At 47.1% G+C, this 23570-nt stretch overlaps 1 pseudogene; it reads right to left on the reverse strand.

Annotated features, from left to right (window-relative positions):
- Positions 1-18613: 18613 nt before the first annotated feature.
- On the reverse strand, positions 18614-19085 carry LOC144326382 (apoptosis regulator BAX pseudogene; annotated as a pseudogene).
- Positions 19086-23570: the final 4485 nt, after the last annotated feature.

The raw sequence follows: 23570 nt of genomic DNA on the forward strand, positions 1-23570 counted from the left end.
GGGGAATAGCTTTCCCAACAAAAGCTCTTAATGCCGGGATCACCAATTGTCCTCCCCGGGTATGGAAGAAACTAAGCAGGACACCAATTGTTCTTCGTGTTAGGATGGTTACAGCCTTAAAGTGGGCTAGCCAACTAGATGTAGCCTGGAATGTAACACCCAGATATTTTAAAAAAGGGCACTGTTCAATCACATGTTCGTCTAAAGACCATCTAAAGGTGTGGCGAGCTCTAGTGAACACCACAATTTTTGTTTTGTCATAGTTTATCTTTAGTGAGTTATGGGAACAGTAGGCTGCGATCCCCTCCAGCATGCTGTGTAAGCCTCTTCGGGTGAGTGCCATTAAAGCCATGTCATCGGCATATAGCAATATATTCAGACGTCTACCTTCAAGGGCTGGAGCCGATGACTTGTACTTTGCCATGTACTGAACAATGTCATTTATATAAAAGTTAAAAAGAAATGGGGCTAGCAGGCATCCCTGTTTGACCCCTTTCCCCAATGGCAGTGGGTCCGTAAAAGTTCCCGATGGCCCAGTTCTGATTTTGGCTGTAATATCTGTGTGTAACTCTCTGAGAATTTTTAAAAGTCGTCTATCAATGTCCGTTTCATATAATTTTTTCCATAGTCTATCTCTACAGATTGAGTCAAAGGCAGATGTCAAGTCAACGAAGGCCACAAAGAGTCTGCTCTTATACGCTTTTGCATATTTAGCTACCAGGGTCTGTAGTACCATACAGTGCCCTATCGTATTGTGGCCCTTTCTAAATCCTGCCTGTTCCTGGTTGAACAGGTTAGAATGGTCCGCTCAATCTACCAGCTTGTTTAATAAGTACCGGGTATAAAGTTTGTATGCGATGTCCAGAAGGCTTACAGGGCGGTAGTTTGCTGGATCTTGAATATCTCCCTTCTTGTAGATAGGGGCTACCACACTTAGTTTCCAGTTTGCTGGGATTTTACATGTGTTGTTTATTGCCGTAAAAAGTTTGGCCAAAAAGATGGCCCACCATTGGGCACTTGATTTAAAAACCTCAGGGGGGATCATATCCTCACCAGGAGCTTTGCCATTTTTTAAAGTTTTAATTAGCTGTAGGCACTCTGATTCCGTAACAGGATCCCAACTGGCTAGATGATCATTCTTCAATGGGAGGGACGGACTCGAATTAGCAGTATTTGAGGGTGTGTATAGCTTGAAAAAGTGTTGATACCACACATCGGATGGAATACTGCTGTTTACAATTTTTCCTTTGGATGAGACTCCCTGTGCTACTATTGCCCAAAATTTTCTATCGTCTCGCGATTTAATCGCCTTATCAAGTGCCTCCCATTGTTCCTTCCTATAAAGGGATTTCTTGAGTTTTAAGGTGTTTTTATAGTAAGAGCGCCATCTGTGGAAATTTACCATAGATGACAGAGTCCTCTCCTGTTTTACCTTGTTTTGTTGTTTCCTAAGCAGGGATCTTAGCTTCCGGCAGTCTTTGTCAAACCAGACCCCCGATTTGTTATGTTTTGATTTGTTTGTTTGTTACATCCTTATCTAAAAAGAAAACTTCCCAAGATAAATAAAAATCTATTATAAAAATCTAGTACCATGCTGTCAGGGGTTCAGGGACAGAGGCACAGGTGAGGGAGGAGGCGGAGAGCGAGGGGGAAGAATCCCAGGGCAGCGAGGAAGAGGATGACGATGACTTGAGGGATTCCATGAGTCTTTCAAGTGAATCGGAGGATTCCCAGAAGGGGGCGCCTGTGGTCAGGCCAAGGGGAGTCACAGGGGGGACTCGTCAGGAGCAGGGGACCAGCGGGGGAACCCAAAGTGGGAGCTGGGAGTCGGGACCGGCTTCTCCGCCAGAGCGCAGTGAAGGGGGTGGAGATTCCAGAGTGACAGGGGAAGCAGGTCCCAAAGCAGAGAGGGAGGGGAGATCGGAGCAAGACATCCTCCCGGAAGGGGAGGGGAGTAGTGCAGGGAGTAGTGTAACTGTCAAGAGGAAGGTTAGAGGTTGCGAACGCGCGCCAAGTTCAAATGTGGAGGCGCGCGGAAGAACAGGGAGCCCGGAGGAGGAGCCAGGTCCCAAAGCACGCAGGAGGGGGGAAGAGCTGTCTGGGGATTCCGCATCAGGGGAATCCAGGAGGGGCGAAACCCCAGGGGGCAGGAAAAGGAAAGAAAGGAAGAGGTGGAGCAGCACAAGCCTCTTAAAGTGGTGCAGAGGCGGGACTGACTCAGAGGGGACTTCAGCGGTCTAAGCGTAACAGACGTGGGGCTGCGCGCCTCGGCTGTGGAGCGTTCAATGGACTTCAATAAACATTGTTGTATATAAACTGGACTTGGCGTTGGTCTCTTGTGAGCTGGGACCTGAGGCAGCCCTGACAGTAAGTCCCCTCTCTAAAAGAACGCAAATTTTTTTTTGCAAAGCTCACGAAGTTTGGCAGCCATGAATGCGGAGGAACAGTTAGCAGCCCTCCGAAACGCAGTCACTGAGCTTTCCACTGCGGTAGTGGTCTCCCAGAAGAAGAGTGAAGAAGCGGAGGCGCGATGCCACGATCTGCAAGTCAGGTGGGAACGTGCGTGCAAAGAGGGGTTCCCGGGGTCCAGATCGGAGGGAATCGGACTCGGAAGGCGGGGGGGGCAGTTTAGTAGCCCACTTCGATGGGAACCTGAAGCACTATCCCAGTTTCAGAGCAGACGTCGTGTATGCACTTCATTTGCTTCGGAAAGACTTTAAAGATGAGGAGGAGAAAGTGGGTTTTATTGTGTCCCACTTGCATGGGGAAGCTAGAGCCTGGCTGCGCAATTTGTGGCACGAAGATGGTCCTGCCTGCAGAGATTCTGACGAATTTATCAAAGCTATGGACGCTTGCTTCCAATCTACCGTGGACGTTGATGTGGCGCGTCGGGAGATGCATGGATTGCGGCAGGGCAAAGCTACAGTGCGTCAGTACCATTCTCGCTTTTTTGCATTGCTGAATGTACTGGGTTGGGAAAAGGACTCCAAAGCAGTGAGAGATTTGTTCTGGGAAGGGCTCCATGGCTCCATAAAGGATGAATTGGCCAGGGGGGACAGACCTCAGACCCTAGCAGACGTCGTGCAGAGGGCACTCACGATTGGAGTGCGCCACGAAGAACGTCCTTGGCACAGTGAAGAGGGTCGCCAGGTGCGCGCACCAGCTAAAGCACCTCCCTTTATTCCCAGGGATCTGGGCCGTGCGCATCCCTCGCCTCTGCTGAGGCAGGAGGAGGAACCGATGGAGCTTGGTGGTGCTAAGGCTCAAACAGCGGCCGGAGCCCCAGCGTCCGGTGCAGTCAAGACGAAGCCTCCTAGAGGGAGCAGGAAGTGTTACATCTGTGACAGTGCACAGCACATGGCCAAAGAGTGTCCCCAGAGGCTCCAGAAGCACACTGCAGCATTAGCAACAGTAACAGAAGAGGTGCTTCACGGAGAGCAGTTTCAGGGAAACGGCAGTGCCTGGCTGGAAGCAGAAATGCTGGGGTTCAGCCAGGCGAGTCAGTAAAGCAGTCCCCAGCGATTTTGCAGCATACAGACCCCTTACCACCCAAGCCAGTGGTGCAGCTCACTGCAACGCTCCAGCTGCCTAATGGAACCACCCTGGAAGTCCCCATTACAATCGACTCCGGTAGCAACACGGACTTCGTGGGGGTGCAGTTCATCAAGCAGCATCGCATAGCGCTTCTACCAGCCACACTGCCCCTGAACGTCGTCACGGTCGATGGCAGGAAGTTGCTGGGCGGGCAAGTTGTACAACAGACGCCACCCATGGTGATGCAGATTGGGAATCATCGCGAGGTCATTAGCTTCAAAGTCACCCGCCTGTCAGACACGCCTATAGTGTTAGGCATGAGCTGGCTGGATAGACACAGTCCAACGTTAGCGTGGTACCAGCAGCAGCTCACCTTTGGCTCATCTTACTGCGCCCAACATTGCATCCAGACAGGCCAGGAGGAGGAGGGCCAGGAGGAAGGGCGGCAGTTACACCTCGGCATGGTGCAGGCAGTCCCCCACAAGTACAAGGGGTTTTTGGAGGTCTTCTGCGAAAAGGAAGCTGACCAGTTGCCACCCCACCGGCCCTACGACTGTGCGATTGACTTGTTACCAGGGGCGACGCTGCCGACTGCAAAGCTGTATTCCATGTCTGAGGATGAGATGCAAGAACTCAGGGAGTTCATAGAGCACAATTTGAAGCGGGGATTCATCCGGGAATCCAAAGCAGTGGGGGGCAGTCCTGTGTTTTTCGTGAAGAAGAAGGACACGCCCCAAAAGAGACTCATTGTGGACTATCGGGCCATAAACTCGATGACAAAGCCCAAGGCTTTTCCCATGCCCAAGATTGACGACCTGCTAGCGACGGTGAGGAAGGGGAAGATCTTCACCAAGTTGGATCTACGCGGAGCATACAATCTCATACGCATGCGTGAGGGCGATGAGTGGAAGACGGCCATGTTCACCCCGTTGGGCACCTATGAATACAGAGTTATGCCTTTTGGTCTCCAAAATGGCTCCCACTGTTTCCAAGCATTTATGCACCACGTGCTAGCGGGACTCCTCTACAAGAAGTGCGTATGCTTCCTCAATGACATCCTGATCTTTTCGGAATCGCAGGAAGCTCACGAGAGGGACGTAAAGGAGGTCCTGCAGAGACTACGGGAACACAGGCTCTACGCCAAACTGGAGAAATGCCAGTTCGACGTCACGGAGGTGGATTTCCTGGGCTACAGGCTATCCGACAAGGGACTAGCCATGGACAGCGTCAAGGTCCGCGCGGTGTTGGACTGGAAGAGCCCGCGTAATTGGAAGGAGGTCCAGAGGTTCGTCGGTTTCGCCAACTTTTACCGCAAATTCATCAGGGGTTTCGCGAAAGAAACGGCAGCGATCACGGACACTCTCAGTTCCAAAAAGAAGTTCATCTGGACGGACCAGGCAGAGCAGTCCTTTCGGAAACTTAAGAGCCTCTTCGCATCCGAGGAACAGCTGCTACACGTGAATCCCGGCAGGCCCATGCGGGTCGAGACTGACGCATCCGACAGAGCGGTTGGGGCCGTCCTTTTGCAGGAAGATCCGCAAGGGAACTGGAGGCCCTGTGCCTTCTATTCCCGGAAGCTCAGCAAGTCGGAACAGAACTACACCATCTGGGACAGGGAGTTGTTGGCCATTCACGCGGCTTTCAAAGCGTGGCGGCACTTCCTCATAGGAGCCAAGCACACCGTGCAGGTCCGCACGGACCACAAGAACCTAGAGTATTGGCGCACGGCGAAGCTCCAGAGCCAGAGGCACATACGCTGGGCGGAATTCTTCGCGGATTTCGACTTCCATATATCTCCCAGGCAAAAATCCTGCCTGGTCCTTATGAATATAATCTGTTAGCAAATTCTTCAACCTATTGGCCAAAATGTTAGCAAAAATTTTGTAATCCACATTGAGTAATGAGATTGGCCTGTAGTTCTTCACATTGGATCTATCTTGATCTGGTTTTGGTATCAGAGTTATAAAAGATTCCTTCCAGGTTTCAGGTGCTTTGTCCCCTCTTAATATCTTATTGCATATGTCCACCAACGGCTGGATAGGCCAATCTTTCAAAGTCTTATGTTTTGCAGACAAACCATCTGGTCCTGGGGCTTTGCCAAGCTGCATCTGATTTATTGCCTTTTCAACCTCTTGTCTTGTAATCAATCCATTAAGAAGGATCTTTTTGTTTTCGGGAATTTTTTGCAATCCATTTACTTTTATAAATTGCTCAATTTTTTCTTTATCTTCTTTTCCACTTTTATACAGCTGTTTGTAATATTTATGAAAGCATGTTATCTCTGCAGGGTTCTCCACAGATTTCCCCTCTGATACAATATTAGTAATAGTACTTTGTTTCTGTCTCTTTTTTAACTGCCAAGCAAGCAGTTTTCCACATTTATTTGCAGATTTGAAATTCCTTTGTTTCATCATCCTTATTTTCCATTCTATTTCCTGATTTATAATCTGAGAATATTGGACCTGTAGAGCTTTAATTTCCATTTGGATCTGTTGATTCTTTGGGTTACATCTCAAATTCTTCTCATCTTTTAATTGAGACAAAATATTGTCTTTTTTCTCATTCTGTATCTTTTTCTTAATCAAATTTTGTTGTATGAGGAATCCTCTCATCACCGCCTTACTTGCATCGCAAACGACTCTTGTTTCCACCTCTGAATTCATATTTGTCTCAAAATAGTCCTTTAGAGTCCTTTGGGCTTTTCCGATCGTCTGTTCATTCCTCAACAAATCGTCATTCATTCTCTATCTGTAGGATCCCTGCAGAAATATTTTCATTTCCAACAACACTGCATTATGGTCAGTGCAAGTCTTTGGGCAAATTTCAGCTTAAGTTACTTTGGGAACAAAATCTCTGGATATCCATAAATAATCAATTCAAGAAAGTGATTGATTTGTATCTGAATAGAATGTGAAGTCTATCCATAAGTGTTGATGCCACTACATTCAAATCCCCCATCAATATCAATTTATAGTCCAGATAGTCCAGAAGTCTTGTTTCCAGGTTCTTAAAGAATTCTGCTTTGCCACCATTTGGTGCATAAATTCCCAACAAGTGTTTTTCGCCTTGTGCATTAATTTCTACTGCAATGTATCTTCCCTCCTCATCTTTAAACAACATTTTCGGGTTCCATTTTTCTTTTACATAAAAAACCACTCCTCTTTTCTTCACTTTTTCTGATGAAATAAATTCCTGGCCAAGTCTCTTATTCTGAAGGACTTTTCTGTGTAATCTAGTAACATGAGTTTCTTGCAAACAAATTATGTCCAAATTCTGTTTTGCTAAAACATGGTATACTTGGTTCCCTTTTGGTTGTGAGTTCAAACCACTAACATTCCAAGAGTAAATTCTCAGTGCCATCTTGTATTATTAGGGAGCTCCTGCCCCTGCCCCTGGTGTCTGTGGACTTTCTAATCCGAGATTCTTGTCCCACCCCCCCACCCCCAAGAACCTTGTTTTTTCTTCAACGGTCCTGATTCTTTGTTTCCTTCCTTGAAATTTGAAGGAGAGGCCCTCTGGAAATTCCCACCTGAAAAAGATATTCTTCCTTCTCAGAGCTCCAGCCAGATCTGCGTAATTATTCCTTAAGCTCAAAAAATGTTTTGGAATCTCCTTGAACAGAACAATTGGCTTATCTTTAATCTTCAAGCTTTTTTGTAATGTAGACCCAAAATATTGTCTTTCTGTCCCTTTGTTTTGAAAACCACTATACAATCGTGAACAATTTTTGAGTCTTTCTTAGGCCCAAATCTATAGGCCCTCTCAATCCAGGAATTTAGCTCGTTTTTTTCCAGTTCCCAACACGCTGCAAATTCCTCAATAAGCCAGTCCTTAAGATTATCTTGTTCCAATTGGGGTGCGCCTCTCACTCTCAATTGATTCTCCCATTCCTTTATCTGCAAAAAAACAATTGCATTGAGCGCATCCTGTTGAGTCCTTTCCACATCAGGCACTCACACTGTTTCCAATTCCGTCAATCTTGTTTCGTGGGCAGCAACTTCCTCCCAAACATCTTGGATACCTTTTTTCACTTCCACAAATTCTTGTTTCAACTCCTGTACACTCTGCTGAGTTTCTCTAACATCTGTTCTTATGTCTGTTAACGTTTGCATCACCGACTCTTCAAAAGTTGGTGCTTTCGAAGGTCTTCTATCTTTACTTTTAGTTTTCTCAGACTTATCTACACCATTAGCCATAACTATTCCAAAGTACCAACGTCAACTCACCCAGTCAGAGTCCACAAGATTTTTAGTAGGCAGGCAGAAGCAGACAGCCCAGCAGCTCCCCCTTTTTAAAGTCTTATTCTCTTTATTCTTTATTTTTAGGAGCCACAAACTTAATTCAGACACTTATATCCAATTCCAGGAGAGTAAAAGAAACACTGTGAGCTATTTCAACCAGCTCAGACAGCAGCAGTTACTTTGTAATCCCCAAAGAGGAAAACGAAAGTTTTGTGACATAATAATGGAGTCTAGCCTCCCCCCTGCTGGGAGAACCGCTTCCAAAAAGCAAGAGTCTAATCCACTGTCAAATCTAATTCGTGCAGGGTCTCTCAGATCAGTCAAATTCACCCCCCTTCCCCTGCAGAAAGAGGGGTTTGAAATGTTTCCTTGGAAGTTTTAATAATTTTTTTAAAGTTACGGCTTCAGTCAGCAATAACTGCTTTCACTTTTGCTTCAGTGGAAAGGGATCGACCTCTGTATTTTAAATCCCTTCCGAATCCAATTGACTGTCCAAATTAAAACCTTTTTTACTCACGATTGTCCAATCTTTGATAAGTCGGTTGGAGAAATTGGTCGCTCACGATCGCCAGACTTGGAGCTTTGCACATTGAAGAAAGCGAGTAAATTTCACAGTACCCACGTCTCCAACCCCGCTCGCTTTTGGTGCTCTTATTAGAGCTTACCGGGGAGCAGGGGAGTCGCAAATGGTACCCGCTGGAACACCAGGTCCTCAGAACGTTCAATCTGAGTTTTTTTCAGGGCTCTGCGACGTTCTCACGGTCACCCCAATCTTCAAAGCGCTGGGGCTCTTTCTTCTGAAAGGGCTCCCGTCCACCATTAAGTGCACAGCCAACCAGAAATTGCAAATTTCTTTAAGTTTTGCCTTGTTTTTCTCAAAGGTTTTCTGATCAGCTATTTTCTTGCATTCATACATCCTAGTGCCAACTGCTTCTAGCCAAAATCTAGAACAAAAAACTATTATTTCAATCTCAGGATAAATAAAGAATCCATTCCAAAATGAATAAAGGAAATGCTAATGAAAAAGCTCCAGCATTCTTACCTCTGCAGGCTTCATATTGAGAACTTTGGTAATCCGTCCCTAATACAGTATAGAATGAAAATCAATCAGAAACATCTAATGTTATTTTAAGACCTCATTTTTATTATTTTAAGCTCACAAAAGAACTAGAAATGGAAATATTGATGCCAGTCTAAGGCAAATACTCACCTGTGATAGATTGGTAATGCCCAATAAGAAACAGATGGAGTCCAGGATGTTTGATTTGCCACTTCCATTTAAGCCAGTAATAGCATTGAACAATGGATCAAAGTCGTTCACTTCTGTCCATTGAGCATAATACTTAAACCCCTCAAGCACAATTGATTTTATGTACATTTTGATTGGTCTGCCTGGAGATTCCAAGCAAAGCAACTGTTTAACCTGTGAAAGAAAGCATTCGATTCATATTTGTATTTTGAGCCATAATTCGGTGAGTTACAAACTTGCATACTTCATGGACCTTACCCAGATGTTTAGAAATCTGAAGCAACAGTGAATTCTAATCTGCTTTTAGTATTTTAACTTTCTGTATATTTCCAATTTTTCCTGAATTTATTTTTTACCTTTTTGTAAACCGCTGTGAGGGTTTTTCACAATCAAGCAGTGTATAAATTTTTATGAAATAAATAAAATAAGAATCTATTGGGCACAACGCAGCAAGTGACAAGCATGAGATGGCAAGCACTGCAATCACACTGGGACTTTACTTTACACAAATTTGACATTTAGGCCATGCAGCAAGCTTGGTTTCGCTGCTGCCTTTCAAAAAGCATTTTTATGTTGCTCTCTATGTACTAGAGTGTGTTGACATTTCCATTCCACCTTAAGAAACAAGCATGGGATTGTTAAGTGTCACATGTCTGTTTACATTCCAGCACAGTGTGCCGATAACTTCGGGAACTTCCGTTTGTGTATAGCTTTTGCTTTTGCTGTTCTCTCCAAGACAACACGAGAGAGAGCCGACATGTTTCTTTGTCCTGATTTATGTTTAATAGATCTGTAGCTGTAGAATGACTTCACAAGCCTCATGCCTATTCTGTGTGCGCAGTACACTCTGCTAATAGTGTGCCCTGGCTTTTGAAGTCCAGGTCGCTGATTTACGTCGGAGCACGGGCTGATGGAAGGAGACGGCACAGCTGAGGCTTGCCAGCTGGCCTCCCGGCCCTCTGCATGTCTACAGAGAGCAGGGTGGGGACATCCTCAGAGGATGCTCATTATCCAATAGGTTTCCCTGCAGCTGAGCCACCCCAACTCCTATTTCATTGGGTGCATTCATTACATATTTTAGGCACCAGACGAAAACGTTCCTTTTCAACCCGGCCTTTTGCTGATTAATATTCTACAGCCTTTTAAATGTCCCTGTGGGAAGGGAAGAGGGGGATTATTATTTTGCTGTTTTGATTTCTTTATTTACTTGTTTTTATCCTGTATTTTATTCTGTGAACTGCCCTGAGATCTTATGAAGGGTGGTATATAAATCTAATAAATAAAACAACAATAACAACATTTCATGAAGCTGTCACCTGTGCATGTACAGAGGCTGCACTGCAGGTTTCAAGTCGGACCGAAGCCGGTTTGAGGTGAAATGCATCAAACAGCTGCCTATCACAGGAATCTGTGGGCCTATGGATTGTTGCCATGTGTACTCAAGCCCTAAGTGCCGCAATTCAAGAGAAATCGTTTTTGTTCTGTGCTGAGCTGTTGCAGATCTGCTGGTGCTTTGCCACATTTCTTGTGTGTTTGGGTTCTCAGGTAGACATTCTCATCCCATAGAATCAGAGAGTTGGAAGGGACCCCGAGGATCAACTAGTCCAACCCCCTCCAGTGCAGGCATATGCAGCTATCCCGTCCAAGGACGGAACCTGCAACCTTGGTGTTGTCAGCACAATGCTCCAACCGAGCTACGCACCTTTGGAGCGATCCTACATTTTCTTTATCTTAGGTGTGCAGCCTCAATCCAAGCAGCAGAGGAGGCGCCCATAAATGAGAGCCAACCCGCTATGCCACTGTAGCCAGGATTTGGGGGGGGGGCAGCATGGGTGTAGCCAGGATTTATTATTGAGGAGGCAGCATGAGCGTAGCCAGGAGCTGCTATTGGGGGGGGCAGCATGGGCATAGCTAGGATTTATTTGGGGGGGCAGCATGGGCATATTGATTTTGATTGGTTTGGGGGGCCTGCGCTACGTCCGTGGGGGGAAGGACAGAACAGAGTAGTTGTCTGGGACAGAATTGGTTAGTTAACTATTTTTTATTTCTGTATTAAATTTAAGAAAGGGCTGTTCGCAGCAGGACAAATCCCGGGATCCATTCCTGAAATATACTTGGAGTCCTGTAGTGATTTCATGCTCTTTATTGCAGCTTGTAAAACAGTGATTGAATTACCCCCCAAACATCAGGCTTTTATATACATTATTTACACAATGAGTCCCTTCTGATTGGCTGATTCTGCTTCCCTCCTGGAGCCTGATTGGTCTTTTCCTGCAGGCCAATCAGTTGTTGCATTCTACGATCCTGCCAGCCTAATAGGCTGATTAACTTCCTCCTGGAGCCTGATTGGTCTTTTCCTGCAAGCCAATCAGTTGTTGCATTCTACTTGCCTATTGTTCTAGGATCCAAGCTTAGTACATAACAGTTCCCTTACTTGGTTTAGCCCGCACCCCTGTCACATGGGGGGCCTCCTCAAGGGGCAACTTGAGGACACCGGAGCACCCTTTATAGACACGCGTCACGAGGATCACCTGACTGATCCGGTTCACCCGACACGGATGTCTGACCTCCACAGTTCACACGACACAGGAACACACGCTGTGTGTGTGCGCGCAAACATTAGGCGGCTGCTTTCAAGTTACACTTATTATTATTACACATTCGATGTGAGGTAATCTCTATGTATTACGGCTACTTGGAGAGTGCAGAGAAGCCACGAGTCTTACCTGAGGCGCCGGCAGTTTCTTCCTTCTCTCACTAGAATTTCAGAGCAAGCATGAGGGTCCTCCCCCCTTCCGCCTTGCAAGCTGTCCTACTCGCTGCCTGGTTTGTTTTTGTTGGTTCCCCCCTCCCCGGCGACAGGCGCAGGCGCTTGTCATTGGGTATAAAAGGGCATAGAGGGGACACGGGCACTCATTTTGAGCTGTGGGGAGAAAGGGAGGAGGTTGGGTGTTGGTGGGGTTTGAATAGCTTCTGATAGGAAACAAGAGCTCTAGGGCTTGGTTCTAGACTCTGAGAGTGCTTTATCAAATTAAATAAGGAGGGTCAACTAGTCCAAATCCTTGCAATGCAGGAATATTCAGCTGCCCCATATGGGGATTGAACCTGCGACCTTGGGGTTATCAGCACTATGCTCTCATGTGGTGAGTTGAGGGATTTTTTTCTATGCTTATTCTTGCTTGAAAATAGCCAAATCAATTTGTTTCAGCAAGGAGCACACTAGAGGCTTGCTGTGCTGGTTTTTGGGGTTTTTTGCAGGCTCTGGATAAGTGTAGTAGCTCCTGCCTCTCCAGTATTGAGGTTTTTTCCACCCTTCTGCACTTGCTGTTCTGAAGGACTCTGTTTTAAGAAATATTTAATGAGGGAATAGGGGACTGGAACTTGGGGGTCGTTGCTTCAATAGCTTAAAAATCTTTCATCTCAAGAAGGAAGGGCTGGGTCCAGTAGTGGTGGCGTTTGAAGATTTGCAGCTTCTGAAATGAAAAAAAGAGCTCCATGGTCTTGGGATGTTACATTAAATTAGAAGTGCTGCTATAACCATATAAGAATGCAGGATTTCCCCCCACCGCCTTCCTATTCCGCTTGAAGCTAGCCAAATCAGATTTGTTTTCAGCAAGAAGAATGCTATATCCAAGCCAATGCAGCTTTTAAACCAGAATCTGAAGCTCAGTATCTCCACTGAAAGTACAGCTTCACCCACAGTTCTTGTTTTTTTTTGGGGGGGGGGCGACCTCCCAAAAGTAGAAATTGGCAATAATACATTAAAAAACTTAACTACTGAAAAAAATAATACTTTCTCTTACCACCATTTTAAGTTGGACGCTATGGGATTGGGGAGAAAGTAACGTTTTTTTAAAAAAATTATTGTTCTCCAACAGCTCATGGTGGTTCTGGGAAGGGAAAACTGGCCTTTCTTTCTTTTTTTTAACTTAGAATTTTCTCCAGCCTGAATGTAGCCATGGCTTCCACCAGTTTTGCCAGGTGCTGAGGAACATGGCAAAGCTCTCCTTCACCCCACTGCTTTGCCTGGGGGAGGGCCCTGCTGTAGCAGGGTGTTGTAAACTACTTTTTGTAACACACCTCTACTCTGGAGAAACAAAGGACATCCTTGAGCATTGTTTTAAAGCACAACCAAGACACAACTTTACTTCCAAAAGGTTCTTGGGACAAATGTGCTCTTTCCACAAACTCCTTAAGGCAAGGAGGAGGAGGACGTGGCGGGCGATGAGTGCCACCCTCCTCGTGGGCCCATATCTGCTGCCCCTTCCAGTCGGACTCCTTGGCCCTTACGGGGGTAAGCCCAGCCCTGATCCTTCCCTATGAAGCTTCCCATGCAGGAACTGTAGTTGCAATTCAAGAAATCCTGCCCAGTGCCAAAAACATCTTTCAATTCCCGACTTTTGCTGTTATGTCATATTTACACTGGGGATAAGTGGACACCGACACGTTGATCTACCCTAACCACATGGTAATTATTGTTTTGCAAACTTTATTTTTCTTTGTTTTTATAGTTTTGTAACCTAAATATTTGTATTTTTCAGATGGCTTCTTCAAGTAGACAAAAATGTGTAAACAAGCCTGATGCCTTTTGTTATGTATGTGGCTGCTACGTACTTTCTCATCAAAGACGCAATATAACAGCGTTTGTGAGGCGTGCCTATAAAAGCTATTTTGAAATTCCCCTGGGCGACCAAGGCAAGAAATGGGCTCCGCATATTGTTTGTCACAATTGTGAGGAAATGCTTAGAGACTGGACAAAAGGAAAATGGAAGAGTATGCCTTTTGGAGTTCCCATGGTTTGGCGAGAACCCAAGGAACACACAAGTGACTGCTATTTTTGTTTCTCTTCATCAGGTCTTTGCTGTTTTCTCCCCAGGTTAGGTCATCTCTCAATTCCATTCCCAGAAATCGAAACACTGAGACCTGTTCCACACACTTTCCCTCAATAATAAGTGGCTGGATATTCAATTTACATTTCCTAAAATCCACAATAATCTCTTTTGTTTTCTTTACGTTAAGGAGTAAGTTGTTTTTGTCAGTTTAAATTCAGCTCCTTTCCTCCAAGCTGATACGGCTCATCTTGGCTTGAGCCCAGCAGAGTATACCCAGAGTCCGCAACGAAAGGATGAAGCAGGTATGCTGCTACATTGCTATGCTTTATTTCTAAGCTATGCTGAGAGCATACAAATATACATCTTGTCTCTGTGAGAAGCAGAGAGCAACTCCGACAAAGAAACGACAGAACAAAGGAAACAGGAAACCAGGAAACGTCACATCCCGTCTCCCTTTCCTGTGGGAATCCAACAGTAACTGGACTGTGGAATGAAAACATAGTCATGTGACTACCAGCAGCTGCTCAGTGAGGGAAACAGAAACCAACATCCTCCCCCTTTCTGTAAACATCACTGGGCAGTGTGTTAGTACAATATCAGTACAAACCCAATTTCTGTACATAGGTACAGTGTTGATCCCTTGGAACAACCTTGGACAATAAATCAGCAGGAATTTCATTACCTGGCATATAGGACACCATTACGAGTCCTTTCCGAACACATTCCCTAGCATGTTGCAGCTTCAAATGCAAGTTCTTCGTGCTTTGCTTACAACCTTCAGAATTCAGCAAAGCCAAACATGCTTTGTTGTCCTGATAAACCTGGATTGGACATTTGACAGGAATTCTCATGTCTTTGCACAACTGTAACAACCATTCACAATCCACAAGTGAATAAGACAGTGCATTCAGTTCAGCTTCACATGTACTTAAGCTAACTGTTGTTTGCTTCTTGCATGACCAATCAAATAGACCCTGATTGTACATGTAGCAAACTCCAGACATATTACCTGGTTTGGTTTTATAGCTTGTCTACTAGACACCTTACCTTTCGCAGCCATTTTGACCTTGTTTGCTGCGCATGCCTTACACTTCATGTGGTACCTGCAGGGTTTAATAGTCATACCTTCAACCAAGGCAGGCATTTTGGAAACTGCCTCAAAGTGTAAATTGTCAGTATATGGAAACATCGCAGCTGCAAACAGCCAGATTGTTGACATCACATGATGCGCCTATCTGTGGGAAAGAAGAATTTCCCAGGAAGTTCACAGGCTGGAAAAGTCTCTGTGAAGAGTGTAATTTGAAATCTTCCGTGTGCACATGTACAGGAAGTTTGTCAGATTTGCTAGAAGAACTGAACTGAAAGGACGTGTTTTTCTCTAGTGCTGTAATGTCAGAAATAAAAGAATGTAAAAGACGTTTCTGACTAGTCTCCTTTTCCCTGCTAGGGAAGAAGCAGGAGGAGGGGGTTGTGCATTTTACCCACGCTTGGGAAAATGTCGCCTATCAAATTCTCCCTGGTCTGTCTGGATGTCAGCCAGAGGAGGTTACCGGTATGCAAGCTCCGAGGACAGTGAGAGGGGCCAGCCTCTGTGGAGACCAAATTTCCGGTGAAAATCATGAATACATCCTGCATGCAAAACCTTGTTAGTACCTGCAATACAAGTATCATACTGCACAACATCATCATAATACAAAACAAACAAACGATCAACATATTCAGCATGCAATACATAATCGTTTTTCTTTGTGATGATGCACTTCCTTTTCTTGAAGGAAACGTCAATGTCCTGTTCAGTCAGCTGCGAGACGCTCAGTAGGTTGTGTGCAGCATCTGGAACATAGAGAACGTTGCGAATCGATACGTCCAAGCTGTTAAGAACAACAGTTCCGTAGCCTTGACTGGAGATCGTGTGGTCATCTGCCTGGTGAATCACACCTTCCTGCGGTGTAAAAGACACGAACAGTCGCTTGTCCCTGCAAATGTGCCTGGTAGCACCCGAAGCGACGATGAAGAAAGATCTAGACGTCTTCTGGAGCTTTGGAACCTTTGGAGTGAAGCGTGAGACCATTGCCTTATGCTGTGCTGTCCTGGACACCGGACCTTTGCCTTTGCCTTTTCCACACGTTGAGCTTTCGCTGCGCTGCTCTGCTGTCTTGGCCTTGGGATATTTGCATTCCCTTTTCATGTGGCCTAGACGTCCACACGAGTAGCATTTCACTGCCTTCAAAGCTTTGGCGCCATCTAGTGGTTCCACTGCATTCTGGGATGACGTCTGTGAAGACTCCCCCTTAGTGATGCAGCTAGCACTACGGCGATCAACTTCATTCAATACCACGGCAGTAACGTGTGCTACCGTGAGCTGAGCAGTTGGCAATACAGCAAGCTGACTGGCAATCGCTTCCCAACTTGAACCCAAAGAATGCAATATCATGAAGGAATACACAGCCTCTGGAAAGGTGATTCCTCTCTGTTACAGCTCATGTCTGAGATTCTGCATCTCCATCAAATGAGCACGCACATCTGCACCTTCAACAAGTGCCATATCATGCAACTTGGCATAGTGGAACAAAGAAGCACCAGCCTCTGTTCTCAAATGTGAGTCTTTCAAACTGTCCCACATTTCTCTGGCTGAGGCCTTATCACGTAGAAGACATAGCTCTTCCGGGGATACAATCAACGTAAGAGTTCCCCTTGCTTTTGAATCCTTAGCTCTCCATTCATCTGTTACCGGAGCTGGGGGGTTGTCTGTTATGACATTAAAAAGACCCTCCTTTCGTAGCAGAGCCTCTGCATACTGTGCCCACTCTGCGTAATTCCCTTTGGTGAGCTTTGGAATCCCAAAAGCATCTCAAAGGCCCTCTATTAGTCTGGCATTAGCCTTCTCTGAAATGTCTGTGTCTTTAAAGCAAGCTGCGTATGTTTACAGCTGCTTCCAAAAGCACTTTCACTTTCTCCCGAGCTTCTTGTTGCCACAGCCTGTTAGTGCTTTGGCTTAAAAGTTCAAAGGCTCAAAGTCCACCCCTTAAAGCCATTAATTGGGAACTGGCAGGCTTCCCAGGGCAAGAGCACATACCTCTCATCAATCTTCTTGACACGCAGAGCAGATAGCGTTCCTCCGCCGTCCGTCATGCCGACTCCGACTTCTGGGCCCGATAACCAAAAATGTTAGTTTATTCAGCTCCGGCCCTCGAGCTGATACAGCTCATCTTGCAGAGTAAAATCCCAGTGTCCGCAAACGAAAGGATGAAGCAGGTATGGTGCTACATTGCTAAACTTTATTTCTAAGCTATACCGAGAACACACAAATGTACATCTTGCCTCTGTGAGAGCAGAGAGCAACTCCCTCAAAGAAACGACAGAACAAAGAAACAGGAAACCAGTGAACGTCACATCCAGTCTCCCTTTCCCATGGGAACCCAGCAGTAACTGAACTGTGGAATGAAAACATAGTCCCATGACTTGCAGCTGCTGCTCAGTGAGGGAAACAGAAACTAACAGTACTTCCCCCTCTTCCGATAGCTCTGAATATCCCCCTGAAGAGATAAAAGGCCCACGGTACTGTCAAAATTTCCAATGTATTTGTAGGAACATCACCTGTCTTAGGGAAAAAAGGAGAGGAAGAAATGTCTCAATGCAAGCCCTTTTATCTGGAATTGCTATTCTTAACTCCATCATTCATTACCCAGTGTTGTTGCACTGTATTCCTGTGTTTCTCCATGCCTGAATTGTGGCATTTTATTTTTCATTTTGGCAACAAAACCCAACTGCCATGTCATCCTGCCCAGTGTGGACTGGTAAAGTGTGGTTGGGGTCTTCTGGGGCTTCTGTACCTTGAACTAATGATTTCTTGTTTGCATGTTCTACCCCAGCTGCTGCTCCCTGTTTGTATGGGATAATTATCGCGGAAGATTATTGTACTTCGAGGAGATAGTGATCTGGCATGGTCAGCTCTTCCGTCTCTGGTTATCCCTTCCTGACTCTGGTTACTGTGTTTTATTGCTTTCAATAACCTTTGTGAAAAGGCCCTTGATGTGTTGATGAAACTGGTCAGCAAAGCCTTTGATGTAGAGTAGCTCTGGTTGAGCCTGTGTTAGTCCAACAGGACACAGGTCTATAAAATATCTAGTATCCAGGATAATATGTCTCCAACTGCTAGTGTCTCCAGCACTCCAAACTTGAATATCATGTTCCAATCTCATTTGTCAGGGTCTGTTCCATACATGCCGGGTGGAGAGTGAAGTGTCAATTACTGTTTTCCTTTGTGAGCTGTTGAGGGGCGGGGTGTGTGAGTGTGGCGATAATGAAAAGAAACACATTAAAGCAGCTCTGTGTGCATGGAGAACAGAAACCAAGTATTTAAGGGGCACTTCATCAAATAATCCCCCTAGTTGTGCCAAATGAGAAGAACTGGGGCAGCTGCAAGGATAAAACTACCTTCTCCTTTTTTTCTCCCCCCCCCCCCCCGAGCCCAGACACACTCCATGTTCCTAAGAGGCACAGATAGGTAAAAAGCAAAGCCAAATAATACACATTCCTTGGGTGAAAAAAAGGGTGTGCACTTAAAAAGAAAAAGAAAAAAAAGGGACCAAAATAATGAAAAATAATGACAGCATTTGTTTTAAAAGCTCCCCTGCCTATAATTGGGGGGGGGTGTCCTAGCCAATTTTCATTCTTTGATTAGAAAGAAAGAGGGGAAAGTGACTCCCTGGTTTGTCATCACAATGAAAAGGCCCCCCTTTGGGGAGTCCTGAGGATTAAGACATTTTCCAGAAGATCAGTGAGGCAGTCAAGATGCCTGCAGCAAATACAGCAATGGTCTGCCAAGTGGGGGTGCCAAAGTAGGACAGGAGACCTTCCCATACTCCCTGGGCTTGAATCCAGGACAGGACATGATTCTGGATATATTCCATGCTCCGGCTGATGATCGTCCTTATGAGCTCTAGTAATTTAGTGCAAATTGCCTTGAGGACTAGCTTGCAAGCGAAGTAAAAAAGAGCCACCACACAGCCCCAGTTGACAGTATCATCCGAGAACATCTCTGCAGCCACTGGGGGGAAAACTTCCTTTGGAGGATACATCTGAACTTGCTCTATCATTCTCTGCAGCTCCATGTTCCTATCCATGTTGGTCTCCAATTTGGCACAGGCAATGGCTCAGCTGCTTGGTTTTCGGGTCACAAGCCTGGGACTCTGAGACCCTGAGCTCTGTCATTGCTGCGTCAATACGTTCCGAGTCTCCACAGCACTGCACTTGGTCCCTGATAAAACCCTTGAGAAGAACAGTTCCCGTCTGAAGAATCTGATCTGATCTGATCTGCGGCCCTGGGCAGGTTCACCCCATTTCCGTGGTGGGGCCTCCAGTGGCTGCTGCTCCTCTTTCCCAGGGTCCACCACCGCCATCTCTTCTCCTCCTCCTCCTCCATTGCCACCACGGAGCAGCCTGCACGCCTCACAGCTGGGCAATGTTCCTCCGGCCTCATGAGGAGCCTCTTCAATAGGGCTGGGGAGTGTGGGCCCCTGGTCTATGTGAAAGGCTTGCCAACATATTCAAAGGAAAGCTTTGTGAGATCATGAGGGAGTCCGGTGCGCTTCCACTGCCACTCAGCTTGCCGGACTTGTAGCAGAGTAAAAACACAGCATGTGCTCTGTGTGCAGGCATGCAGAAAAGAGAGCCTGTACTTGGCTTCTTCACTAATCTAATGAAGCTTTATTTGTACAGCAGCAATAAATCAGAATCTCCAAGAGACGGCATGATGCCTCCCTTCTCGGTCAAAACTGAAACCAGTCTGAACACAAAGAACAGATTCCCGGATGAAGGAACTGTTAGGATTTTTATCTCACCAGCTGCGCAGAGCAGCACAATGGTTGTTGACATCATGTGAGTGTCTGGGAGCGTGAGACAGGAAGTCTCTGCTCAGTCTCAGTACTGTAAGAAGTTACTTTTGCTTCTGTGTGAAGTGTGCTCTTCCGCACTGCTGCTCAGAGAGCAGACACGCTGGATGGAAGCTCCGTGTATAGACAATGTAACTAAAGTAGTTTAGAGCTACGCATTGTCTCATTGAGCGTCAGGCTCAGTTTCAGACAGTGTCTCTGTTTCAGGAGCCAGCACTCTATCAAGCACTATTTCAGACTCAGGCTGTGGATCTCGGCTGTGGCTGTGGATCTCGGCTGTGGCTCTAGGCTCCATCTGTGGCTCTGTCTGTGGCTCTGGCTCTCTTTCAGGGTCTGGTTCTGAATGAAGATCTGGTTCTGACTCTGATTCAGGGTCTCATGATGGCTCTTCCTCTGCCTCCGACCCAGCTATGTTTGAGGGTCTGGCTCTCTTTCAGGCTCTAGTTCTGAATTAGGGTTTTGTTCTGGCTCTGGCTGTGTCTCTGGCTCTGGCTCCAGCTCCAGCTCCGGCACTGTATCAAGTACTGCTGCAGACTCAGGCTGTGGCTCTAGGCTGTGGCTGCAGCTATGTTTTGCGCTCCGGCCCTGTATCAAGCCTTGGCTCTGGCTCTGGCTCTGGCTCTGGCTCTGGCTCTGGCTCTGGCTCTGGCTCTGGCTCTGGCTCTGGCTCTGGCTCTGGCTCTGGCTCTCTTTCAGGGTCTGGTTCTGAATGAAGATCTGGTTCTGACTCTGATTCAGGGTCTCATGATGGCTCTTCCTCTGCCTCCGACCCAGCTATGGTTCTGGGTCTGGCTCTCTTTCAGGCTCTGGTTCTGAATTAGGGTTTTGTTCTGGCTCTGGCTGTGTCTCTGGCTCTGGCTCCAGCTCCAGTTCCGGCACTGTATCAAGTACTGTTGCAGACTCAGGCTGTGGCTCTAGGCTGTGGCGGCAGCTATACTTTGCGCTCCGGCCCTGTATCAAGCCCTATTTCTGGCTCTGGCTCTGGCTCTGGCTCTGGCTCTGGCTCTGGCTCTGGCTCTGGCTCTGGCTCTGGCTCTGGCTCTGGCTCTGGCTCTGGCTCTGGCTCTGGCTCTGGCTCTGGCTCTGGCTCTGGCTCTGGCTCTGGCTCTGGCTCTGGCTCTGGCTCTGGCTCTGGCTCTGGCTCTGGCTCTGGCTCTGGCTCTGGCTCTGGCTCTGGCTCTGGCTCTGGCTCTGGCTCTGGCTCTGGCTCTGGCTCTGGCTCTGGCTCTGGCTCTGGCTCTGGCTCTGGCTCTGGCTCTGGCTCTGGCTCTGGCTCTGGCTCTGGCTCTGGCTCTGGCTCTGGCTCTGGCTCTGGCTCTGGCTCTGGCTCTGGCTCTATTTCAGCTCTGCTTCAGGCTCCTACGTTGTATGAAGCACTGTATCAGGCTCTGCCTCTCCCTCTGCCCCTGGCTACGTTTAGGCGTCAGGCTCAGTTTCAGACAGTGTCTCTGTTTCAGGAGCCAGCACTCTATCAAGCACTATTTCAGACTCAGGCTGTGGCTCTCGGCTGTGGCTGTGGATCTCGGCTGTGGCTCTAGGCTCCGTCTGTGGCTCTGTCTGTGGCTCTGGCTCTCTTTCAGGGTCTGGTTCTGAATGAAGATCTGGTTCTGACTCTGATTCAGGGTCTCATGATGGCTCTTCCTCTGCCTCCGACCCAGCTATGTTTCTGGGTCTGGCTCTCTTTCAGGCTCTGGTTCTGAATTAGGGTTTTGTTCTGGCTCTGGCTGTGTCTCTGGCTCTGGCTCCAGCTCCAGCTCCGGCACTGTATCAAGTACTGCTGCAGACTCAGGCTGTGGCTCTAGGCTGTGGCTGCAGCTGTGTTTTGCGCTCCGGCCCTGTATCAAGCCCTATTTCTGGCTCTGGCTGTGTCTCTGGCTCTGGCTGTGTCTCTGGCTCTGGCTCTGGCTCTCTTTCAGCTCTGGCTCTGAATGAGGCTCTGGCTCTGGCTCTGATTCATGGTCTCACTCTGACTCTGATTCAGGGTCTCGCTCTGGCTCTGGCTCTGGCACTCTATCAAGGACTGTTTCAGACTCAGGTTGTGGCTGTGGCTCTGCCTCTGTTTCAGGCTCAGGCTCTGTTTGAGGCTATGTCTCTGTTTCAGGCTCCTGCACTGTACCAAGTACTGTTGCAGACTCAGGCTGTGGCTCTAGGCTGTGGCTGTGGCTGTTGCTCTGGTTCTGGCTGTGGCTCTTTTTCAGGCTCTGGTTCTGAATGAGGGCTTGGTTATGGCACTGATTCAGGGTCTCGCTCTGTCTCTGGCTGTGTCTCTGTTGCACCTCAAATGGTGGTTTGTTGTTGTCGTTGTTGTTATTTTCTTTCTGGGGTGGGACAAATGTTTAGTTGGGGCGGGGATTATTTTCAGTTTAGCATAATTGTTTCTTGCTTTGTTTTTCTTTTACTATTTTTTTAGGTTATTGTATAGTTTGTATTTTGCTTTTTAAGGGGAAAGGGTCAGGGCTGTTGGGATTCGCAGGATACTGGATAAGTCTGCAGGCTTCAACAGGATGATGCAATCCTCTGCTGGGTCAGAGTGACTCAGCAGGAGTGTGATTAGTGTGATTGGCTATCACCTGTTTTAAAAGGAAAGCCTGTTTAACAGTGGGTGTGGTGGTTGTGCTGTAGTGTGGTGGTGCTGTGGTGGAGAGTATTCGTTTGTAAGTACTCTGTATGGACTGTTTCTTTTGTAAATGCCTGTATATAGCTCACATTAAAAAGGACTGCACTGAAAAACCTGGAACTCTTAGTGCTTTGCTGAAAACGCCGCGTGGAATACGCGACAGGGTTATGGGCCCAGCACGCTTCCGCTGCGCAAGAGTACAGGTGGCAGTTATCTAGCCGTGGGTGCTGGAGGTGAGCTGCAGGGATGGAGCAGTCCAGAACTGGCATGTTGCTGGAGAAGCTGACGGCCACGAACTACAGCATCTGGTCGGTCCGCATGCAACACTTCCTCAAGCGTGAGGGCCTGTGGAAGGTGGTGGAAGATCCACCGCAGCCCTCTGAGGAGGATGAAAAGGATGAGAAAGCTTTGGCTACAATCATCCTTGGAGTGGACGACAGCCAGCTAGTCTACGTAGCTGATAAGGTGACGGCAAGTGAGGCGTGGAATGCGCTCAAGGCTGTCCATGTGCGAGAGACAGCTGGCTCACTGATAACACTGACCAGGAGACTGTACCGGTGTCGGAAGAAACCGGGGGACTCCCTGGTAAACCACCTAAAATTCCTAACAGGCTGTTTCCAGGAGCTAGCCTTAAGAGGGAGGCCTGTGGGGGAAGAGGACAAAGTCTTTATAGTCCTGAGTTCCCTTGATGACAGCTATGATATGCTGGTCAACTCCCTCGAGTCGGTAGAGACTGATAAGCTGACTCTGGAATACGTTACCGGACGGTTGTATGCAGAGGAGGACAGGCGTGCAGAGCGAAAGATGACCTCAGCCCAGCTGTTGGAGCATCCCAGAGGGAAAAACAGCCGGGAAGAGCAGAGGTGTCGGGAGCCGGAGAAACAGCCAGGAGGAGCTGCTGCAGACCAGCCGGTGGTCAACAAAGTAAAAAGGTGTTTTTGCTGCAAGTCCAGTGGACATCTGCTGCGGGACTGCCCAAGAAAACAACAAAAACAGCAGAAGCACAGGAGGCAGCAGAGAGAGTCTACCGCTTGGGTGTCTGCAGATGGTCAAGAAAATGAAGAGCTGTGGGTTCTGGACAGTGGAGCTTCTCAAACCTTTTGTAAAAGAAAAGGACTGCTAACTGATGCTAGGGCTTCAAACAAAAAACATGTAAGTCTTGCTACGGGCCAGAAAACTAATGTGGTTTGTGAGGGGGAGGTT

This window comes from Podarcis muralis, chromosome W (assembly GCF_964188315.1).
Source record: "Podarcis muralis chromosome W, rPodMur119.hap1.1, whole genome shotgun sequence".
Lineage (NCBI taxonomy): Eukaryota > Metazoa > Chordata > Lepidosauria > Squamata > Lacertidae > Podarcis > Podarcis muralis.